Genomic DNA, 14,353 nt, shown 5'->3' on the forward strand with positions numbered 1-14,353 from the left:
AGACCTGAAAGGCCTCTCCAAGGTCACCAGCGCGAGAGTGAGCGCAGAATTGAGGAGCAAGGGTCTAACACACAACTCTGTGCCTTAGTCACTAGGTGGCATTAGATTAGAACCCGGGAGTTCTTACACCCAACCCCCTGCCCCCTCCACTAGGCCATGCTGCTGGCCTCCCGCCTCTCCCCCAGGGCTTGGAGACAGACGGGAGGCTGGAGCCAGCCTGCGCAGAAGGGGCTGTAACGCTTACAGCTCGTTCATGACACTGCCCCTGCGCAGCCCCTCTCAGATCCACACTCGGAACCCACAAGAAACACCCCAAGAGCAGAGATGAAACCACCACTCACCTGCAGCCCAGCTTCCAGGAAGGGCAAAGCAAAAGCGGAGCTCGCGGATTCCAGCCCAGCCTGGCACCTGCTTCCTGAACTTTGGCCCCTTTCCTCCAAGATAGCAGGAGGCTGCTCTGGGCCTTTTGTGCCCACGACGGGGCAGAAAAGCAAACTCAGCTGTTGGTTCCATCTTGCGGGCAGAGCCCCGGCAGACAGTGGCAGGCGGGGGTATCGACTGACCCTCCAACCCAGGATATTCCCCCCACACCTGGATTCGCTTCCTAGTCATCCCCATCTCCCTGCACGATCCTTGTTTCTCAACCCGCCGGTCCGAGAAATTGTCAGAGCAGGTTGATCCCGACCTTGACAAGGGCTTAGGTTACATCACAAGGCTTTGCCGCCACAGCTGGCTTGGCTTGGGTGTGTGGCAAAAGCCCCCCCCCCCCCGGCACAGCTATTCTGGCAAAGCCGCCAGCCATCACCACCACTGCCCTGCCTCTGTCCTGCTCCTCATCCCCGCCCCCACTCCTATCCCCTGCTCTCCTCCATCTCTTCCCCCTTCCCTTCTCCTGCCCCTCCCCATTTCCACCTGCCCTGCCCTGCCCATCCCCGTCCTTTCCCTCCCCCCGTCTGTCCCCCTCTTATGTGAGGGCTTTGCTGGAAACGCCCCCCCCCAAGCCAGGGAGATCTCCCCTCCGGGAACAATTCAGCCCCCCCCATCTCGCTCCCTCCACTCCACAGTATTTCCTCCATTCCCCGCAGTTGAAAATTGAGCTCCCCCATCTCCTCAGGTGACAGTCGGGCTCCCCCATACGCAGCTGCCTAGGTAGGCACCTCCGCAGCCAGAGCCTGCCCCTGGCGCCCACGTCCCCTCCCCGACTGCCTGTCCCAGGCGACCACCTGAACCTGCGTCCCCCATTCCCTCAGATCACAGCTCCCTCCCTGACCCTGCACCCCCCGACACCCCTCCCCCAGGCCAGACTCCTCTCTGGCACCCGCACCCCCTCCCCCAAACCTTCTGCTCCCCCTTCACCCAGGTCACAGCTCCCTCCCTGACCCTGCACCCCCCCGACACCCCTCCCCCAGGCCAGAGTCCTCTCCTGCGCCCATACCCCCTCTTGGGCCCTGCACCCCTATCCACCGCCCCAGATCATACCCCCCCCCTGCACCCAGGCTCCACCCCTAAGCTCCGTTCTGCACCCAACCACCCCGTCCCAGACCCCAAAGCCCTCGGTAGAAATGTGGCCCTTGATCAGTTGCCAAAATGGCCCCCCCATTACAAATTATTGACCAAGCCTGATCCAAATGTTTTTTGAAACATTGTTTAATGAGAATGTAAATACAATTCAATACAATTGGGAGGGTTGGGGGGAGGGGGACGCAGCTGCTGGCTCCTCAGCTCTTGCTGCTCTCACTGGGTGTCTTCCTGCTGCAAGGGAAGCAGAATCCGTCACATTCATCCCTGGGGACTCAGGGGAACTGGCCCCCCAGCATTTCCACCCTCCTCCCCCCTGCTCTCTGGTCACCCCCCGTCAGGCCCGCAGGGTGAGCTCCTGCCCCCCCCCCCCCAGAGCTCCTGACACCTCGGCCCCCTCCCGCCTCCTAGGACAGTTTCTGTGTTCAGAGCCTCCCCCACCCCCAGGGACGCTCGCAGGGGCAGGAGGGATTCTGCCAGCAGGGACGTGGGGTGGGGGCAGCCTGAGGAAAGGGGCGGGGGACTCCCTGAGGGGATGGGAAGGAGACCCTGGCCCTGCCCCACTCTCCTGATCTGCTCCGGCTGCTCACCATGTATTCCAGGAGCTGATAGGCCTGCCCATGCAGGGCGTGGGCCAGGACCAGCCCGGCCTGGCTGGGGCGCCGCAGGGGGGAGCGGGCAGCGAGCAGAGCCTTGTCCAAAAAGCAATTCTCCTGCTCTGCTGTGAAGAGCTGCCCAAAGACCTGGAATCAAGAGCACAGGAGGTTTCAGCTGACGGCCCAGAGCCCGGCCCCAACTCCTGGGGCTAAAACAGCTTCCTCCTCCCCCAAACTCCCTTCCAGACCCTGCACCCAGACGCTCTCCTCACCCGGCACCCCAACCCCTGCCCCAGGTCACAGCTTCCTCCTGCCCCCAAGACCCTCCTACCCCCACGAGGGCCCCAGCCAGCCCCACCCCCGAGCCCTGCCCTGCCCTGGCAGCGCGTCCTTACCTCTCCCACCCTCACGCTGTTGCTGTGAGCCAGGACCCATCTTTCTTTGTAGTAGTGTCTGCACCACAGGTCCTCTGCCTGGTGGATGTTGAGGCCTGCAAGAGACACAACAGGGTCATTCTGCTGGCAGGTCTGAGCCCTTCCCCTCCCACGGGTCCCTGCAGGCATCCCTGGGCAAATGGAGGGGCACAGGGGGCAGAAGGGGAACACAGAGGGACGCATCCCCCCTTGGGCCAGTCTGGGGGAAAAGGGCTGGGTCCCCTCCCCCCGCCGCCGGCACCCTCAGGGTGTCCCTGGGGCCCAGGTCCCGGCTGGGTTCCTTACCCCTGTGGTGCAGGAGGAGTTGATACAGGCTGTGCACCCCCTCCCGGGCCAGCCGGCTGACGTCTTCGGATGGGTCCGAAATAAAAAGGCCCAGCTGGGCCACGTGGTGACCCATCCTCGGCCAGTCGGCGGAGTTCTGAGGGGAGAGAAGAGGGGGGGTCCCTCAGCATCCTGGGGCTGCACGTCCCATGCAAACGGCTGCCGAGGCGGGTCTGAGCTCGGGGGACGGACAGAGACACCTCCCGGGGCGGGGCGGGGCCGGCCTTGCGAGGAGACAACCCTGAGCAATGGCCCCGACTGAAGGGTCACTCCGGGGGTGGAACAAGGGGATCCACTGACGGCCACTCCCCAGTCCCCAGGCCCAGTCCCTCAAGAGCCCCCCTGAAGGGCCCAGGGTCGCCCCTCCCCGGGGAAAGGAGAACGCGGCCCATTCCCGGCCCTGCCTCTGCCTCCCGGGGACGCTCCCAGCCCCGCGCCCTGCAGCCCCAGACCCCCCGGCTCCGAGGTCACTTACGTCAAACCCCGGGAGGGTGGTGGCGACTCCCAGCAGGGCCGTGGTGCTGCCAAGGGCCCTGGCTCGCTCCTGGGGCAGGCGGGACTCCAGCCACGGGCTCAGGTGCTGGGGGGGAAAGAGGCAGGTCAGGACCCGTAGGGAGGTGCCGGTTCTGGGCAGAGCCTGGGGCTCCTCTCGGACTGTGCCCCCCCCAGCCACTGACACTGCTCCTCTCTCGGCCCCCCCCCGAGGAAGCAGGGACAATGGCCCCGTCCCCCCCACGGGGCTCACCTCCATTATGAGCTGCAGCCGGGCGGTGTCTGGGGACTCGGCGAGGAGGCTCGCCAGTAGGGCCTGGAGGTCGTAGGGAAGGGCCCGGATGAACTGCTGCAAGACAAGGGGGAGCCCTGGGTCAGAGGGGGGTTGGGGTTGGGGAATCCAGGCCACCCGCTGGCTCCGGGGTGCAGCCTTGAGCAGGGTCTGAGCCGCCTCGCAGAGCAGGGAGGAGCCCAGGCTGGGCATGGAAGGGACGGGCCCCCCGGGAGAGCAACGGGAACCCTGGAGGGAAGGATCCAAACCTGCAGCTTCTTCCCTCCCTCTGCCCCCCCCCCTCCTCTCTGGAGCTCCAGCCCAGCCCGGGAGCAGGGCCCGGAGGGACGTACCTGAGTGTGGATGGGCTCCTGCTGCCAGTCCCCAGACACTGTCTGTCCCACGGCCGCCGTCAGCAGGGGGCTCAGGAGCTGGGCCCGCAGGGGAGGCTGCAAGGTGCTGGCAGGAGAGAGGGGCAGAGACTGTTAATTCAGCAGCAGGAGACAGAGACTTTCCCACTCCCTGGCCAGGGGATCTGCTCTGGGGGGGGGTCGGTACCTGAGGCTGCAGGCGGCGTTGAGGCAGTCGGCCAAGACCAGCGGGGGGGGCGAGTCCTCCATGATCTCCTGTGAGACCCAAGGAGACAAAGGGGCGTGTGAGGCTGGGCCCCCAAGAGACGCTCACACGGCCAGCGCCCCCACCCAGCAGGATCCAACCCCACTGCCTCCCGCTGCCCTGTAGCCCCCCTGCCCGACACAGGGCCCCTCCCAGCACCCCCCTCCCAAACCGGGACCAGCTCAATCCTTGTCCCCAGGCCGTCTCCTGCCCCTCCCTGCCCTGGTGACCAGCCTCTGAACCTCCTCATCCCTGCTCCCCAGGCGCATCCCCAGCAGCCCGCTCGGCTCCCTTCCAGCCCCCCATGGCCCGGGGAGACCCCTCCCTGTCCCGAATCCCCCTTCCTGTCCGGCACCCCAGACCTGCCCCATTTCTGTGTCCCTCCCTCCTCCAGCATACCCACCCACCCTCCCCATGTCCACCTCCAGCCCTCCTGGCTCAACCCATCCCGTTTCCAGCACCCCCACCCGCCGCCATGGCCCAGGCAGACCCCTGTCCACCCCACGTATCCCCTTCCCTCCTCCCGGCCGCCACGACTCGCTTACAACGATCCTGGCCATCATGGTGTCCTTGCAGCAGCGCAGCGCCAGGGTGTCCTCGCCCCTTTGGAGGGCGGCGAGGCAGGCGAGGGGGATGGCCAAGAGGAACCGCTGCAGGGCGGCTGGGCTCTGCACCCCAGAGAGAGTCTGTGAGCCTGGGGCCTGCCTGCCCCCCACGGACAGCTGCAGGGCTCAGGTCTCCCAGGAGTGGAGGTGGGAGCTGCCAGTTGTCCAAGCACCCACACTCCCCCCCCAACTGCTGCCTCAGGCTTGTGGGGGCCCAGCTGGTGCATGACAAGAGCCCCCAGCTTGGGGGGTCCAGGTCATGCAGGAGAAGGGGCCCCAGGGGGATCCCCAGGGACAAGCCCCTCCCGGAGGGGGGGGGACGTGCTGGGAAGGGGCCGGACAATCTCGGGTCCCCCCCGTGTGGAGAAGGTTCCTACCGTGTCCCGGGTGTGGAGCTGCTCTTCGATGTCGTAGATGGCCCCTTCCTCCACCCGGGAGTCCATCCGCTCCTGGCAGAGCTCCGCCGAGGCTCAGGGGGGCTCTGTGCGGGAGGGAAGGGACCAGGGTGACTCCAGCGGCCAGCAGGGGTCACGCGCCCCCATGTCAGGGACCCAGGGCAGGTTGGGCCCCACACGCCCCTCGCAGGGACCCATCCCCCTTCCACCCTCACATCTGCCAACGCCCTCAGCAGAGCCCCCACCAGGAACAAGAGAGCCAAGCAGCCCCCCCCCCATCCATTGCCCTGGCTGCGGGGCAGACACTGGGGCTGCCCCTCCCCGCCCCCCCCCCCGGGTACTGGGTGAGCCCCTGGGCCCAGCGTGTTCACGGCCCCTCACCTGGGTCTGAGCGGCTGCAGGAGGTGGCCCGGCTGCAGCTGGAGGCCCAGGCGCTGCTGCTGACGGACCTGGACCCACAGCTGCAGGGGCTGGTGCGGGGAGCGACGGGCTGGGGGCTCCCGGAGACTGGCAGGTCCCCGGGGGCCGGGCAGGGCGATGCCCCCTGGTGGTAATGGGGGCTGGGCTCCCGGGGCAGGTGTTTCTCTCCACAGAGGAGGCCCCGGAGCCACCCTACCCGGCTCCCCCGCTGGGCTGGGTCCCGCCTGCCCAGCCGCCTCTGGAGCCAGGTCCGGGGGGGCCTGGCCGGTGGGCGAGTCGCCCCGAGCTGGTGGGATCCAGCTTCCCCGCCCGCGGGGACGGAGAAGCTGCTCCCCACCGGCCCTGGGGCCATCTTCAGGGCTTTCTTGAACCACAGCCGAAAACGTTTGGCCATGCTGGAAATGAGGGGAGCAAAGGGGAGCTTGGGGCGCAGCCTGCAGAGCGAAATCCAGGGGTTCCAGCTCCCCAGAGCGACTGCCCCCAGCCCCCAAATGGCCCCTTGCTTATCGGTTCGGTCTTGCACAGGCACTGCAAGGACCTGAGGGTATGTCTACACTACCCCGCTAGTTCGAACTAGGAGGGTAATGTAGGCATACCGCACTTGCAAATGAAGCCCGGGATTTGAATTTCCCGGGCTTCATTTGCATAAGCGGGGAGCCGCCATTTTTAAAACCCCGCTCGTTCGAACCCCGTGCAGCGCGGCTACACGGGGCACGAACTAGGTAGTTCGAACTAGGCTTCCTAGTTCAAACTACCGTTACTCCTCATTCCACGAGTCTCCTGCCCATCAACAGCCCCTTCTTGGCCAATCAGGGGAGAATCTAAGGTGTGGGGGGTGGAGCGTTCTCCCCAAAGACACCGGCATAGACTTGTTCCAGCCCCACCTCCCCAGTCCCCACAATGGGGGCTGCATCCCCCACCCCACGGCTCCTGCAAACCACCCCCCGTCCTTCAGCTAGTCTGTTGGGTCCCAAGCTGGGGGAGGCAGCAAGGGAAGGTCACAGAGGAGGCAAGAACAGAGCAGAAATGTGGGGGGATGGAGGAAAAGGGAAACCAACCAGGAGAAAGCCCCAGTGGCGCTAAGGACGCAGCCCAGGTGAGGAATCACCTTCTGGCCCTTGACCGAGGGCTGGGCCTGCCTGGAACCCAGCCGGCCCCGGGCGGGATCCAACCCCTGGGGGCTCTTACCTTCGTCACAAAGGTGTCGGGATGTGGAACTCACAGAACGCGAAGGAACCGTGAGGAGGAGACGCACCAGAGCTAAAGCAACCGGGGGTCTCCAAAGTCCCCTGGGCCCGCCCCCCGCTTTTATCAACCTGAGATGTGGGTCCCTCTGTGAGGTCACCACCTCCCCACCTGCCCTTTGCCTTATATGCTGAGGGCTGCCCAAAGCCCCTGTGAGGTCACCGCCCCCCCCCCCACCCTGCCAGGCAAATGTCCTGCCTCTGGCCACCCCCCTGGGAAGTTTGAGCCATTACTAGGGGTCCCTCCCCCTCCCTCATAGGCTGCTCCCTGCCCTACACTGCAGGCTTCTTGCACGAGAGCTGTTTCACGCCGGAGTTCTTGCGCAAAAGGTCTCGTGCAAGAGTGCCTCCACCCTGCCATAGGCTTTTGCACAAGAGCGTCCATGGCAGTGTGAACGCTCTCTTGTGCAAGAAAGCTCTGATGGTCATTTTAGCCATAAAAGTGTCTTGCTCAAGAAGCCCCTGGTGCCCGTCCACGCTGCCTTCTTGCACAACAGCTCTTGCACAAAGGGGGCTTAGTCATCGTCGGGAGAGGAATAACTCCTGTGCAAGAAGCCCTGTTCTCTGATGCTTTACTGCAAATTTACTTCTGCAAGAACACACGTAGAGTGTAGACGCGCCACAAGTTTTTTCGCAAGAACACACAAAAACAAGCCATGTGGATGTTTTCTTTTTAGGCAAAAGCCCCTTTTTGCACAAGATCGGTCGGCCTTTTTGCAGAAATAGGGATCTTGTGGGAAAAGGGGGTTTTTTGCACAAAAAGTAAACATCCACACGGCTTGGTTTTGCACACAAACCCCGAGCACAAAAACGGATCGGCAGAAAATATGCAAATGACATTGCGTGTCATAGAGTCCCTCGTTAGCATATTTGTTGCCAAAAAAACTCGTTGTGTAGACGTAGCCTAGGAGAGAAGCGATCTCAGACACAAAGCCCTTCAGTAAGAGGGCATAGCCCTGGGGCGTGGTAGGAGACGTACGGCAGACATGGGAGGTCATTCTCCTAGCTATTTGGCACGGAGGAGGCCTCAGCTGGAGCACTGTGTCCAGATCTCAGGGCCATGCTTTAGGAGAGAGAGTCCAGAGGGGAACTATGAAAAGGGATTAGGGACGTTAGATATTCACTGAGTAGTCAATTAACCTCATGATTTCTTATCGGTTACTTGACTTTTCGATAGTCCCCAGGGGCCAGCTGTCTCAGTCCTGGCTCGTGCTGGGTGCGGGACCTACCCCCTCCGCGGCTCTGCATTTACAGTGTGTTAGGAGCCAGGCAGGCAGGCAGCCTCGCTCAGTTCCAGTTTGCACCAGGTCCAGAAGCTCAGACCCAGCCCCCAGGCAAGGGCTGCTGCCAGCTTGTGCTGCTGCCTCTGAAACAGAGGCAGCAGTACGGAGTGCCAGGAGGGAACTGGTCTAAAAAGCACCTCCCCTTGCGACCTGGCTGCCTGTCATCCCACGCTGCTGCCTCCGTTTTTGGCGAGAGAGAGCCGCCTGTCTTGAGACACCGGTGGGGAGTCGGATTTTCAAAAGGCAGGTCTCTGTCCTTTGTGAGCCTTCCAAAGCGCTTCGGTGGGGGGAGGGGGCAGGAAGGCGGACGACACTCAGGAATTGTAGCACCCAAATCCACGGAGTGTTTCGCCAGCACCTCCTGCAACAGAGCCCAATCCCTGACAGGCTTTTAGGCAAGATAGATCATTTGAAAAAATGACAGACACAGGGTTTTCCGTCACCGCTCTCCCTTTCTTTTATTTCCCTGGGCTAACTGGCTTGTTCCTCTTTGGCTAAGGATGGAAGGGTATGTCTACACTACAATGTTAGTTCGAACTAACGGACGTTAGTTCGAACTAACATTCATAGCCGCTACACTAGCGCTCCGCTAGTTCGAATTTGAATCGAACTAGCGGAGCGCTTAGTTCGAACTAGGAAAACCTCATTTTACGAGGCTTAAGCCTAGTTCGAACTTACTAGTTCGAATTAAGGGCTGTGTAGCCCCTTAATTCGAACGAGTGGGAGGCTAGCCCTCCCCAGGTTTCCCTGGTGGCCACTCTGGCCAACACCAGGGAAACTCTATGCCCCCCTCCCGGCCCCGGACCCCTTAAAGGGGCACGGGCTGGCTACGGTGCCCGTGCCAGGTGCAAGCCTGCCAGCACCCAGCCAGCAGACCCTGCACCTGGCACGGCACAGAGCCACCCACCCGATGTCCCTCAGCCCACCCCCTCTTCCCGGGACCAGGCTGGCGGCTCCCGGAAGCTTGCCCGGGACCGCAAGAGGCGGGTACATTCCTGGGCTAGTGCGGACATCGTGGACCTCGTCCACGATCTCCGCACTAGGCACAGGAAAGTGGCCATCTAGGGCAGGAGAGCTGCCAGCCTGGCCACCCAGGAGCAGGTTTGCATGAAAATCAAGGGGGTCCACTGAGACCCCCGACCCTGAGCCCTGAGCTTACAATGGCCGTCCTGGGTCAGACCAAAGGTCCATCTAGCCCAGTAGCCTGTCTGCCGACAGCGGCCAACCCTAGGGACCCTGGAGGGGATGGACCAAAGACAGTGACCAAGCCATTTGTCTCGTGCCATCCCTCTCCAGCCTTGCACAAACTTTGGGCAGGGACACCACTCCTACCCCCTGGCTAAGACTACTCCATGGACCCAACCTCCATGACTTGATCTCCCTTCCCTTTCAACTCTGTTCTAGTTGTAGCCTTCACAGCCTCCTGCAGCAAGGAGTTCCACCGGTTAACTATTTGCTTTGTCAAGAAGAACAACTTTCTCTTACTAGTTTCAAGCCTGCTACCCAGTCCTTTCCTTTGGTGTCCTCTAGTCCTTCTTTATGGGAACTCAGGAAGAACTTTTCTGAATGCACCCTCTCCACCCAACCCCTGCTTTTAGAGACCTCTATCCTGTCCCCCCTCCGTCTCCTCTTTTCTAAGCTGAACAGTCCCAGTCTCTGTAGCCTCTCTTCATCTGGGACCTGTTCCCAACCCCTTATCATGTTAGTTGCCCTCCCCTCTCCCAGCCTTAATCTTCCCCTCTCCCACCTCCTTTTCCCAGTCTCCCCCAGTTTTGTTCAATAAAGACAGAGTCAATGTTGGAAGAAACGTTATCTTTATTTTGTACATCAAGAAGAAGGGGGGCTAGGGAAGGGTAAGTGGAAGGAGGTGAGGGAGGAATGGGGTACGAGCCCCCGATGGGGAGGACTGGGCTGGCTCTGCAGGCTTCTGGGGGTGGAAGCTCTCCTGCAGCCCCCCGATTACCCCCTCTCCCCAGATGGCAGCCTGCGGCAAGTGCAGCCGGGCTGATGGCCGAGTGGTGTCATGTGCCCAGTGTGGGTACTCCCGGCACTCCAAGCCAGGACTGGTTTTCAAGCGGGGCACCCCTTAGAACTGTCTGTCCGGGGTGGGGGTCGGGACCCTTTAAGCGCAGCCCTCGGCTAGCCTGAGACTGCATCTCCACGCTCTAAGTCCTCCTCTGATGCCCTGCTGGCACTGCTTCCGGCCATCCTTAAGCCCTGTTCAGAGTCCACTCAATGTGGACTTGCTAGTTCGAATTAGCAAAACTAGTTTTTAGTTCTAGACGCGTTAGTTCGAATTAGCTTAGTTCGAACTAGCGCTGTAGTGTAGACATACCCGAAGAGAGGAGCCAGCAGGGGTAGAATGAATTGTGTACCAGGTCCTGGAAACAAGAGCATCTCCTCCAGATCACCCATCCACACCTGAACTGTTTAAAAGCTTGGCTGCCAATAAAGACACCTTAGCTCAGCAAATGCCAAGCCAGGCACCTGTGTTTGGACATGAGGGGTGCACAGGGATGTGAGAACCAGGAAGGCTGATCTGTGAATTCACCCCCAACCGTCCCAGTACAAGACAGACGCTTGCGCCAACCAGCAGGGTTCACTGCTCCTCCGGTTTGGCTTGGACAAAGGTGCCCATCTGTTTGGTGTTCGCGTCTCGGAGCTGCGCCAGCTGCCTCTGGCCACGGCGGAGCAGATACTCGATGTGCATCACGTCGGCCCGGGGGATGCTGGCGTTCTTCCGGAACTCAGCCTGGATGCGAGGCAGGAATCCCGGCTTCTCCCGGCCGGTGCGCAGGAACTGCCTGTACAGGCTCAGGACGTGCTTCTGCAGCTTGCTATGCCGGGCCATGGTGCGCCTGGGGAGCCCTCCCAGGCCACGGGGGGGCCAGCGCCACGAGGCAGGGGCTGGAAGTGAACAGAGGCGGAGATGTTAGAGCAGCATCTCATTCCCAGACGTGCCTGTGCGGGCATTTCCATGCACTTTTCACCCCCACCTGCTAGGGTTACCAGATGGTTTAAAAAAAATACCGAACAGCAGGGGCCGGGGGGGGGGGGGGAGGAGGGACTGGCTGGAAGAGAGGGGGTGGGGGGGAACCGGCCGCCGGGAAGCAGGGCTGGCTGGGAGGGGGCTGGAGGGAGCGGGGCTGGCCGGGGGGCAACCAGCCGTCGGGAAGCGGGTCTAGTTGGGTTGAGGACCAAGAGGTGGGGGAACCGGCCGGCAGCGCTGCAGAGATGTACCAGAGCCTGGGTCGGATTCATCTTTGGTGGGCCCTGGCTCCTAGACCATAGACACACTCCCCCCCCCACCCCCCCGGAGGCCCTAGGGAAAATATCACCCCGGCCCTGTGGACATGGTGCCCTCTCTGTTTCCCTTGGCCCCGTAGGCACTAAGCTCCACTCCTGCCGCCCAACTCCTACAAGGCCCGACGGATTTCTCTGTGGCCCCCGACCCAAAAAAGGATCCCCCCAGCCCTGCGTTAGGGGATACGAGGGAGTCTGGCTGGGACGTAAGTGCAAATAACTCTGCTCTTAGCAGCTCTGAACCGATGGGCTCTGCCCTGTGCCCCAACCAAGAACCCTAACATAAGAACGGCAGTACTGGGTAGCCTGTCTGCTGACAGTGGCCAGCACCAGGTGCCCCAAAGAGGGTTGACCAAAGACAATGATCAAGAGATTTGTCTCCTGCCATCCTTCTCCAGCCTTCCACAAACAGAGGCCAGGGACACTATTTCTATCTCCTGGCTAATGGCCTTTTATGGACCTAACCTCCGTGAAATTATCTAGCTTCTCTTTAAATCCTGTTATAGTCCTAGCCTTCACAGTCTCCTCTGGCAAGGAGTTCCACAGGTTGACTACACCCTGTGTGAAGAAGAACTTTCTTTTATTAGTTTTAAACCTGCTACCCGTTAACTTCATTTGGTGTCCTCTAGTTCTTCTATTATGGGAACTAATAAATCACTTTTCTTTATTCACCCTCTCCACACCACTCATGTTTTTATAGACCTCTATCATATCCCCCCTCAGTCTCCTCTTTTCTAAACTGAAAAGTCCCATCGCTTTAACCTCTCCTCATATGGGACTCGTTCCAAACCCCTAATCATGTTAGTTGCCCTTTTCTGAACCCTTTCCAAGGCCAAAATATCTTTTTTGAGGTGAGGAGACCACAGCTGTACACAGTATTCAAGATGTGGGCATACCATAGTTTTATACAGGGGCACCCTGAGTTACCAAACCACATGACACTGCCCATTAAAAACCCACCAGGACTTACCCAGCATTTATATGCAGAGGTCCCGCACCAGCAGCAATCTGCACTGGACAGGAAACCATCCGCCCAGCACGCGCGGGAAATCACAGGAACCCAGCCTGGACGGTCCGATGCCCCAGCCCTGACAGAAGAAAATCAAGGTGTGCTTGAAGTGCCACGCCCACCATCCCTTGGTCCTCTGGGGCATTCGGCACATCCTGCTGGGTGAAAGGGCCGGTCACAGCTCCAGGGTCTGTCACACTTCAGGGCCTTTGGCAGCTCCTATTCACCGGGGTCAGGCAGATAATCGCCCCGAGCTTTCCCAGCACTTTTCAGCATCAGCTCTCAAAGGGGGGCAGCGTGACCCCCATGGGAGCAGGGGAATGTCAAAGAAGGAATGGGGCGGGGCAGGGGAGGCAGCCAATGGCTTCTCCTAATGCAGTGGTCCCCAACCATTTGAGGTTGCCGGGCGCCAAGGGGTGTGGCTGTTTGCCCGCAGGGCGCCCTGGAGCGGAGCCCCCCATTGCGCACCCGGGGGCGGGGCCCCCCCATAGACACATTCCCAGGGCCGCCCCCCCCCCCCCCACAAGTACCGCATGCCCAGGGCCGGGCCTCCCACCAAGCGCCGCGCGCCCGGGACCGGCGCTCTCCCCCCAAACACCGCGTGCCCGGGGCCGGCGCACCCTGCAAGCGCCACGCGCCCGGGGCCGGCACTAGCGCTGGCACTCTCCCCCCACCAAGCACCGCGCGCCCGGGGCCGGCGCTCTCCAAGCGCTGTGCGCCCAGGGCTGGCGCACCCTGCAAGTGCCGCACGGCCGGAGCCTGCGCTCCCCCCATGCGCCACGTGGCCATAGCGCGGGCAGCCAATCTGCGGCGCCCCCGGGGCCGGCGCTCACCGTGCACCATGCGCCCGGGGCCAGCTCCGGCACCGCACATGCGCCACGTGCCCGGGGCCAGGCCAGCCCTGAGCACTTGGCGGGCGCATACAAATGCGGGCACCGTGTTGGGGACCACTGTCCTAATGTTAGCAGTGGGGACACCAAGTTCGGAAGTGAATGGTTAACCAGTAAGCCGGTTATGGTTAACCAGAGGGGGCTGGAGCAGCCCTCCACCAGCCATAGGCAGAGGGCACTCTGGCACGCCACGGGTAGGGTTGCTCAGCAGTCACAGCAGTGTGCCAAGGGGGTAGGTGTGGGGGCTGCTCCAAGCCCATCTTTAACACGTCCTACGTGTCCCATTTAATCGGTTAGCTGGTTCAACGTATTGTTTAACTGGTTAGCTAATTAAATGAGATTTTACATCCCTGGCACCAAGGTGGCTAAAAGTAGGGTTGAATTGGGACTAGAAATTCCAGGATTTTGACTTTTTTTCCTGATCACACACAGTTCTGCAAATAAATTCACGTTTTGTTTAGATTTTGACTTTTTTTAAATGTAGTACGGTGGATTACGGAAGATAAACTTTAAAGAGACCAAACAAAGAGTCATTTCAGGAATGGAAAACTACATTTTAATGTTCTGAAATGGTGGAGTTTTCCCCTTCCAAACAAAAGGTCACTAAAATCAGCATTTTCCAATGGAAAAACATCCCCTCAGAAAACTTCCTTCCAGCTCTAGTTAAAACGGACGTATTTTGAAGTGTATAATCAACCTCTGGAACTCACTGCAAAAGGATATTAATGATGGTGAAGGAAAGGGGAGGGAATCATAGAATCATAGAGCTGGAAGAGACCTCAGAAGGTCATCAAATCCAGCCCCCTGCTCTAGGCAGGACCAATCCCAACTAAATCAACCCGGCCAGGGCTTTGTCAAGCTGAGACTTAAACACCCGCTGTGTACAGCCTGTCTGATCCCTTCTGGGGAAGCATGGGTGGGAAGAAAGAATTAGACAGGGTTAGACAAACCCGT

General features: G+C 60.8%; 1 long non-coding RNA gene across 2 annotated transcripts in view; it reads right to left on the minus strand.

Annotated features, from left to right (window-relative positions):
- Nucleotides 1-1,645: 1,645 nt before the first annotated feature.
- The window catches only part of LOC142824028 (uncharacterized), a 33,891-nt gene continuing 21,183 nt past the window's right edge, over nt 1,646-14,353 (minus strand). For both annotated transcript variants that reach the window (XR_012899083.1, XR_012899084.1), the window contains exon 3: nt 1,646-1,752. This is a non-coding gene — a long non-coding RNA (uncharacterized LOC142824028). The remainder of the gene's footprint in view (nt 1,753-14,353) is intronic.

The sequence above is a fragment of the Pelodiscus sinensis genome, unplaced genomic scaffold (genome assembly GCF_049634645.1).
Source record: "Pelodiscus sinensis isolate JC-2024 unplaced genomic scaffold, ASM4963464v1 ctg37, whole genome shotgun sequence".
In the NCBI taxonomy this organism is placed as follows: domain Eukaryota; kingdom Metazoa; phylum Chordata; order Testudines; family Trionychidae; genus Pelodiscus; species Pelodiscus sinensis.